Genomic DNA, 8,991 nt, shown 5'->3' on the forward strand with positions numbered 1-8,991 from the left:
TGTTTCATGTGTACTATGAGAATTGGGTGATGCTACAGTTTTCTATGTTTAATTTTGCTTATGGCATTTGGATGCACATTTTATGTTTTATGAAGTAATTGAATCGATGTGTATCAAAATAGTAAAGAAAAAGCATATGATGGTTCAAAGCATCCGACCCGTTTGAAGTAGATTCTAGCTTGTCTAATAATATAATTATGCCAAATTTTCTAATTATGCCAGAGAATAACTCAACATGTGCAGTAATCTTTTAATTGTAAAATATCTTTGTATGTCATATTCAATGCGCATTTTTGCTTTGGTTTTTCATCAGCAAGTTAGTGCAAGTTAATGATGTCAAATCACTTAAAAGTAAAGAAAATGCAACATTAAATATTTTTATTCTTGCTCGAGTATATTGATGCCAGGGCATGACTCAAAATGTGCAGTAATCTTTTATTTGTCAAAATCGTTGTATGTCATATTCACTGCGCATTTTTTCTTTGCTTTTTCATCAGCAAGTCAACGCAAGTTGGTGATGTCAAATCAATCAAAAATTAAGAAAATACATCAGTAAAATAATCTTATTCTTCTCGAGTACATTGATGGAGATATGGTTTTATTTAAAATAAAAAATAATTTAGAAAAGATAGCTTCCCATGCCACATGCAATGCTCCCTTTCATAAAAGAAGAAGGGAATGAAATGGATTACCACAACAAAAATATTGTTGAATAATCATGAACATCCCAATCTTGATTCTGCCAAAATATCACTTTAGGTTAATTATTTTCATTAATATATGGGATCTTAAACCCCTCACAAGTATTATGAACAGCAAAAGTACAAGCTAAGTTTCAACCTATGCCAAGCCCACCTAATCCATGGAATCAGCAGTCAAGGCTCCGTATGCATGACCTAGCAACACCACCAAGGAAGGAAATTATCTATAAATGTGGAATACATTTTTTCCTTATTCCTCTTTTTTTGGCAGATTTATTGGTCATTTTGGTATCATTTTCTTGACAAGCCATGTTACACAACGGTTCTCTCCTAAACGACCGTACCAAACCAGTGTTCGATTGCCTGAACCGGCCTTGGAACCTGGCAATGGGACAGGTCCGAGCAACCCGGAACCGGTCTAGGTAACTGCCCCTTGGGCCATGAATGGGTAGGATCGGGTCAGGATCCACCAGGATCCAGATTCGAATAAAAAAATAAGCATACATGGGATCTGGATTCGGACCCAATTAGATCCAAAAAATTATTTTGTATCTATAAAATAATATATAAACAAAAATACTATATAATATATGTGTATATATATAGAGCTAAATATAATATTTTAGTAACTGGGTTGGATCAGGATCAGATCCACTTAGATCTGGATAGGGTTTGAAATTTGGGTTTCGGATCCAAACTGAGTAAATTCTCAGCCCAAACCAGCCCTAATCACGATGGTGCTGACCGGGTTTAAAAGGGTTAAAAAAACTAAGGAAAATGCCAAAAAAATCTCAAAAAATATGAAAAGTATGTTTAAAGTATAATTAACCAAAATACATCCAACTTAGATTTAAAGAGTAATGAATAGTTGGATTTTGAAAAATCAATTTTTACCCAGCGGAATTTTAGAAACAATCCAAAAAAGCTGGGAAAATATAAAGATAAGTATTTATGGCCAAAATACTACTCAATCTTTTCCAAAATACTATAAAGCATTAACAAACTCAAATAAATTTATTTTTTCAATGATGTTTTTGAATGTTTGTTAAAGTTAGAGTGGTCAAGTCGTTTGTCTCATAACCGGTCAAAATCGGCCACGGCCAGTGGCCAGTTCTGACCGCTAGGTCTAGGTTGAGCCTGCTGGTTTTGATGAAAGGGGACCAAACATTGCTGATTCCAAAATGGAAAGAGTATAGAACAAACCTATTAAGTATTAAATGGTCAATCTTTTGAGTCATTCCCCTCTGCTTGCCACTCGTTGATGGTCGTTTCCCCGTAGCACTTCGGAATCCCCTCAAAGAGTATAATGCAAAGTGGATGGATGGAAATCTAGATACCTGTCTATTGGGGTCGAGTAACCCTCATTAAAGCTACTCGATCTAATCTTCCTATTTATCACCTTTTCCTTTTTCGAGCTCTTGCATCCCTTATCATGAAGCTTGAGGCATTAATGATGAATTTTCTTTGGATTGGAACTCAACATAAAAGAAATTTCATCTTATTAAATAGATTTCGGTATGCATGCCTAAGAGGGGGGGTGGGTATAGGAATTCGCAAACTTAAAAGCATTAATGGAGCTCTTCTCACCAAATGTTGGTGGAGGTTATCAACGCAGAGTGGCCAGATGTAGGAAATGGTTATCCTAGGCAAATATGGAAGGGACCCTGATGGTTACATTGCTAAGCATTTCACGAGATATGAAAATGCTTCAATCGTATGGAAAGGCATCCAAGCTATTAGGAGTCTTTTCTTGGCCTACAGTAGGGTACTGCTGGGGAATGGTGTAAGGACAAGGTTATTTTTTTTTTTGGTAAGTGTAAGGACAAGGTTTTGGATCGCAAATGGCTTGGAGAATGTGCTATGAAAATCAAGTATCCGGAGCTATATAGAAGATATAGGCAGAAATAGGAGATGGTGGCTAATGGTCTTTCTAGTGGGAAGGCAGGAGTCACCTAGAATGTTACCTTGGGCATCAGAAGGGTTGATCAGAGGCTTGAAAAGCAATGTACTTCACTAATTTCCTCTCTTTATGCCTTATGCTACTTTCTCAGGAAGGAAGACGAGCTACTATGGAGCTTAGAAACTACCCTTGAAAGTTTCAATTAAGTTTCAATATATTTTTTTTAATAAAATAAAATGACCAAAATACCCTTGAAAGTTTCAAAGGATAATTTGGTTATTATATTTTATCGAAAAATTATTTTTTATAGGTGCGTCCCAATGAGAAGATGACACACACCAAATTTCATAGTCGTAAAATTTGTATAAAAAACTAAAAATAAAATACTTTGAGACATCGGATCTAATATCAAACGGTGAGTGGCTCTCTTGATCAAAATTGGACGGCTGGATGGTAGGGAGAGGATAAAACTTCTATGTTGTAGAGGAAGTATAGAAACATTTCCCTTTAATTAATGTGATCAAATGATTTAGGGAGCCAGATATGGTATGCCTTGGTTTTAAGCCCTATTATGGATGAAGTTCTCTTGTCCTTCAAGGGAGAGAACAGCACTTTGCTCTTGTTTTTAAAGATTTTAACGGAGATACCAAATGATTAGCGAAACAAGCGACTGTGGCCTAGTGCTTCCTTCTCTTCCCCTATGTTCCTTTCTCATTTCTTCTCTTCTTTTTATTTTCTTTCTTTTCCTCTCTTTTTATGTTGTATTTCTTTTATTATCTGAATGAAATTTACTTAATGTTTCAAAAAATAAAGATAGTTGATCTAAATTGGGCCGAATTATCTTTCATTTATTCTCTTTTTAGAGATATTTGAGACCTAGAGAGACATTGGAGGGGCCAATGGTGATTCGATCATTTGTAAGGGGAAACCACGTACCATCACAAAAACTAGATTAGTCGTTATCTTTTATGGGCAAGCTTTCTATGCTTCCCCTACAACATAAAACTTATATACTTCCCCTTATCCAACCGTCCATTCTGAATGAAGGGCTAAGATTGCCCCAATCACTATGTCACATTTCTATACTATTTTTTTTTAAATTTGTTCCTATAAACTATTTTGACACGAAATTTTGGAAGTCCAATCTTCTAGTAAACTCACACTAGTGAAAAATATAAAAACAATATTTCTAATAAAATAAAGTGACCAAAATACCCCTAAAAATTTCAAGGGGCATTTTAGTTATTATATTCTATCAAAGGAATATTTTTAATATTTTTTATAGTTGCGCCCCAATGAGAAGATGGTACGTACCAAATTTAATACTCATACAATTTGTATAAAAAAAATAAAAATAAAATACTTTGAGACATCGGATCTAAAATCAAACGGTGAGTGGCTCTCTTGATCAAACTTGGACGGTTGGATGGTAGGAGAAGCATAGATCTTCTACGTTGTAGGGGAAGTATAGAAACCTTTCCCATTTTTTATAACCTTCTTTAGAATTTTCTCCCCGGCAATACTGCAAATGTCACCTTCAAATCATGAGAACCTAGATATCCTCCGATAGAATTTGTAACATCACAGAAAGTGTAGGGAAGAATATTCAAGTAGAAACATACATTAAAAATTTATACTTGTTCAAACTTTTCTTTATTCTGTCCTAAGCCCGAATAAAGGAGGTGGGTTGTGTTAAGTAGATAACCGACATAAAATTTTACCAAAAATTTTCATGAATCCTGAATCTTATGTTATTTGCTTATGCTAAGACGTTCCCAGTAAGCGACATGTTATATTGGATGGCCTCATAGAGGGTATAGTCCTTGATAGAGCAGAATGATGGACTAGAATGTTTAAAATAATTTGTCTCTCTCTAACTTTGGTGGTGCAAAGTAAGTCGGGGAAATCGACATCATGTGTAATTGCTTAGTGAAGAAGAAAAAGAGGTCCACCGTGGTTGTAGAAGAGCGGTGGTCAAGCATGAGACCATCGAGAAAATTATAAAGTGGCAGGTATAGCATGGCGGTTCAAAAAACCTCGATAAATAACTAAGTCGAAGATGCATCTAGAGAACATCGAGAGAAAAGAAGTGAGAGTTGTAAGAGGTAAAGGAAACCTCGAAAGAAAGACATGGTCCCCAAAAACCATTTTATTTGCTTGTTATCACAATTGTTTTTATCATTTCAATAGATAGTGAAATGTTTTGAGTCAATATTGCTTCCTCTTAACCCCTATTATCATTTTTTGCTATTTTTCTGATCAAAGTATTATATCAACGCTTCCGTAAATTTCCAATATTTGGCATCAGAGCCTGATTTGTGGTTCCTAAAAAAACCTTTAACCTATGGCATCAACCTCTGGTATGAATTATATCCAACATCTAACACCCATCTTAGATGGAGAAGATTACGACTCATGGAGTATCCAAATGAAGACTCTCTTTATCTCACAAGATTTGTAGGATATTGTTGAAGAAGGTTGTCCAGTGCCAGAAGATACAACAACACTTGATTCGTGGTCGCATGCAAAGCAGAATGAATACAAGGAACATAAAAAGAGAAATGCAAAAGTCCTTCTCTTCATCGAGAAAGCTATATGTAAAACTATCTTTCCTAGAATAAAAATTGCTTCGAAATCAAAATAAGCTTGGGATATTTTGAAAAATATATTTCAAGGATCTAAAAAAGTGATTTCTATCAAACTCCAAAATTTATGGACAGAATGTGATAATCTGATGATGAAAGATATTGACGATGCTCAAAACTTTTTTATTAAATTTGTTGGAATAGTAAATCGGATTAGATGTTATGGAGATGATATTTCTGATAAAAAAATTGTTCAGAAAATTTGAGAAGTTCGCCTATAAAGTTTGACCATGGTGTAGCAGTCATAGAAGGATCAAAAGATTTATCTAAATTTTCATTACAAGAATTACGTGGGTCTTTTGAAGAACATGAGCAAAGAATGAACAAATTTTCAAATCAAAATATGGGACAAGCTTTTCAGTCGAAAGTCACAGTTTTAGAAAAGAAAAATATTGAAGAAAATAAAGAAATGGGGACATTTCAAAATTATCAAAGAGGTCGTGGAAGAAAAAATCTTTCTAGAGGCCAAGGAAGAGGAAGAAATAGTTTCAACAGACACAGAAACCCAGATCAAAAAGATATATGTGAATCTTACTGTATTATTTGCAAACAATCATGGCATGAATCAAGAAATTACTGATATTGATGTAAAAAATATAGAAACCCCAATTATTCTTAAAGAGTTTGCTCGTTTCAATAGAAAATAAAATACAAAAAAATGAAGTACATTTTTTTGAGAAAAATATGAATATAGACCATATGTTTTATTCATGCATTGAATGTTCAGCAGAATTCACATGATATTTGGTATCTGGATAGTCGTTGTAGCAATCATATAAAAGGAAATCGAAGCAGCTTTGTTGAGATAGATGAAAAAGTCACTTCTGAAGTCAAGCTCAGTGATGGCAAGCTCCAAAATGTTGAAGGAAAATGAGCAATTGAAGTATAACCAAAAGGATGTAACCTTAAATTCATTGATGATGTTCTTTATGTTCCTAGCTTGACTCAAAATCTTGTAAGTGTTGGTCAATTGATAAAAAAAGGATATTCGGTCAATTTCGATAGCGATCAATGTGTGATTTTTTATAAGAAAAATAAATAGATTATAGCCAAGGTGAAAATGACCCTAAATAAGGTTTTTCTTATGGTGATGCCGTCATGTGAAAATGATGCATTGAGTTATGAAAATATTGATAAATCTTAGTTGTGGCATTTAAGATTTGGGTATTTAAATTTTCAAAGTTTAAACTTGATGAATCAGAAATGTATGGTAATTGGACTACCATAAAAAATGAAGAAGGAAAAATATGTAAAGGGTGTATCTATGGAAAACTACATAGATTACCATTTATAGATTACCATTTTCAAAGTCATCTTGGAGAGCGAGAGATCCATTGGAATTGGTCCAAGTAGACATATGTGGACCGACTCAAACATAACATTTTAATAAGAAATGATATTTTCTTTTAATTGTTAATGATTACAGTTGAATGATGTGGGTATATTTCTTGGCTAAAAAATCAGAAGCATTTTTCAGTTTTCACTCAATTTAAAGCTGATGTAGAAAATCAAAGTGGTTTTCCATTAAAAACATTGAGAACAGACTGATGAGGAGAATTCACATCAAAAGACTTTTGGAATTTTTTCAAATATAATGGAATCAAAAGGTAGTTGACAACAACATATACTCCACAAAAAAATGGAGTACCAATGAGAAGAAACAGAATAATAGTCGAAATGACAAGGAGTATGCTGAAAGGTAAGAACCGTCCTAATAAATTCTAGGCTTAAGTTGTTTATACTGTTGTTTATATTATGAACATGTCTCCCACTAAATCTCTCCAAAATAAAACATCTTTTGAGGCCTAGCATAAGAGATAACTAAAAGTAATTTTTTCAGAGTTTTTTAATGTATTTCTTATGGGGAAAGTACCTCTCAAGACGGAGAAAAATTTGATGAAAAGGAGAAAAATATATCTTTATTGAATACAGTAAAGTTTTAAAAGCCCATCTTCTTTTCAATCCAAAAACAAATAAATTTGTAATTTCTAGAGATGTTATCTTTGATGAGAAAATTAAATGGAACTAGAATGAAAATTATAGCCAAGAAATTTTTTATTTAGAGAATGATGATTTAAATACAAGTTTAGACCCAGGCTCTTCATGTCCATGATAAGAAAGTCCAAGTTCAAGTTATTCAAATTGAGAAACGCCTTCCAGAAAAGTAAGGTCTCTTTCAGAAATCTATGAATCATGTGATGTTGCATTCTTTTCTAGTAAAACTGCAAAATTTTGAAGAAGCAGCTAAAGAAAAAACTTGGGTAAATGCCAAGAATGAAGCAATTTCTGTTATAAAGAAAAATAATACATGGAAATTAGTAGATCACCCAAAAGGAAAGGAAGTAACTGGTTTGAAATGGATTTATAAATCCAAAGATAATGAAAATGGGACCATTAAAAAAGACAAAGTTCGATTGTTGGCAAAAGGTTATTCACAGGAACCTGGAATAGATTTCAATGAAACTTTTTCCCTTGTCGCTAGAATGGAAACAATTTGAACTATTTTGGTCATAGCTGTCCAATTAAAAATTTCAGGTTTTTAGTTGGATGTTCTTTTTTGAATGGGGAAGTTGAAGAAGAAGTATATGTTGAATAATCATCGGCTTTTTTTGAAAAAAAAAAAAAAAAAACTTATAAACTGAAAATGTTGACAAAATCCAAGAGTTTGGAATAACAAAATTGATAAATATTTTCAGAAAAAATAGATTGGAAAGGAGGCAAAGTAAACTTTCACTTTATGTGAAAAAGTGAAGTGGAAGGTTCTTCCTAATTGCATGTCTTTATGTGGATGATTTGATTTATGCTGGTACGGACCAAAAAGTGGTGGAAGAATTTAAGAAAGCCATGATGAAATAATATGAAATGGTTAATTTGAGAATTATGAAATATTTTCTTGGAATCGAAATAAAATAGTCACATGGAGAAATATTTATCGCTCAAGAAAAATATGTTGAAGATCTCCTCAAAAGATTCAAAATATTAAATTGCAAGCTAGTGAGTACTCCAATGGTAATGAATGAAAAATTGTCAAAATATGATCGTGCGGAAAAATTTGACGCCGTGATTTATCGAAGCTTGATTGGATATTTAATTTTTCTGACTAACACAAGGCCAGATATTGTGTATGCAATCAGTATTTGTTCCAAGTTCATTCATGAACCAAGTAAACTGTATTTTACCGCAGCAAAAGGGGTTTTGAGATATATAAAGGGAACAAAAAAACACGATATTAAATATATTTCTGAAAATAATACTAATCTTGATGGATTTTCTGATAATGATCGGGCAGGTTCAATTGATGATTGAAAAAACACTTTCGGCTATGTTTTCTGCCAAGGTACAAATGTGATATCGTGGTCATCAAGAAACAAAAAATATTGTAGCTCTAACGTTAGTAAAAACCGAATATATCTCAACAACAAGTACAATATGTGAAGCTATTTGGCTAAGAAGAGTTATATCAGATTTGCAACAAAACCAAAATTCCTCCACAACAATTTTCTGCAACTACATGTCAGTCATTGCAATGACAAAAAATCGAGTATTTCATAGCCGATCGAAGTACATAGAAATTTGACATCACATCAAAGAGCTGACAAAAAAAGGAGTATTAGAGCCAAAGTTCATTAACACAAATGACCAGTTAGCAGACATATTCACGAAGGCAATTTCAACTGAAAAATTTATCCAATTCAGAGATTCAGAGATATTATGAGAGTAAAAAATTAAAAAGGGATATTAAAAA

This window comes from Amborella trichopoda, chromosome 7 (assembly GCF_054954075.1).
Source record: "Amborella trichopoda isolate Santa Cruz 75 chromosome 7, AtrichopodaSantaCruz75HAP2 v2.0, whole genome shotgun sequence".
Taxonomy (NCBI): domain Eukaryota; kingdom Viridiplantae; phylum Streptophyta; class Magnoliopsida; order Amborellales; family Amborellaceae; genus Amborella; species Amborella trichopoda.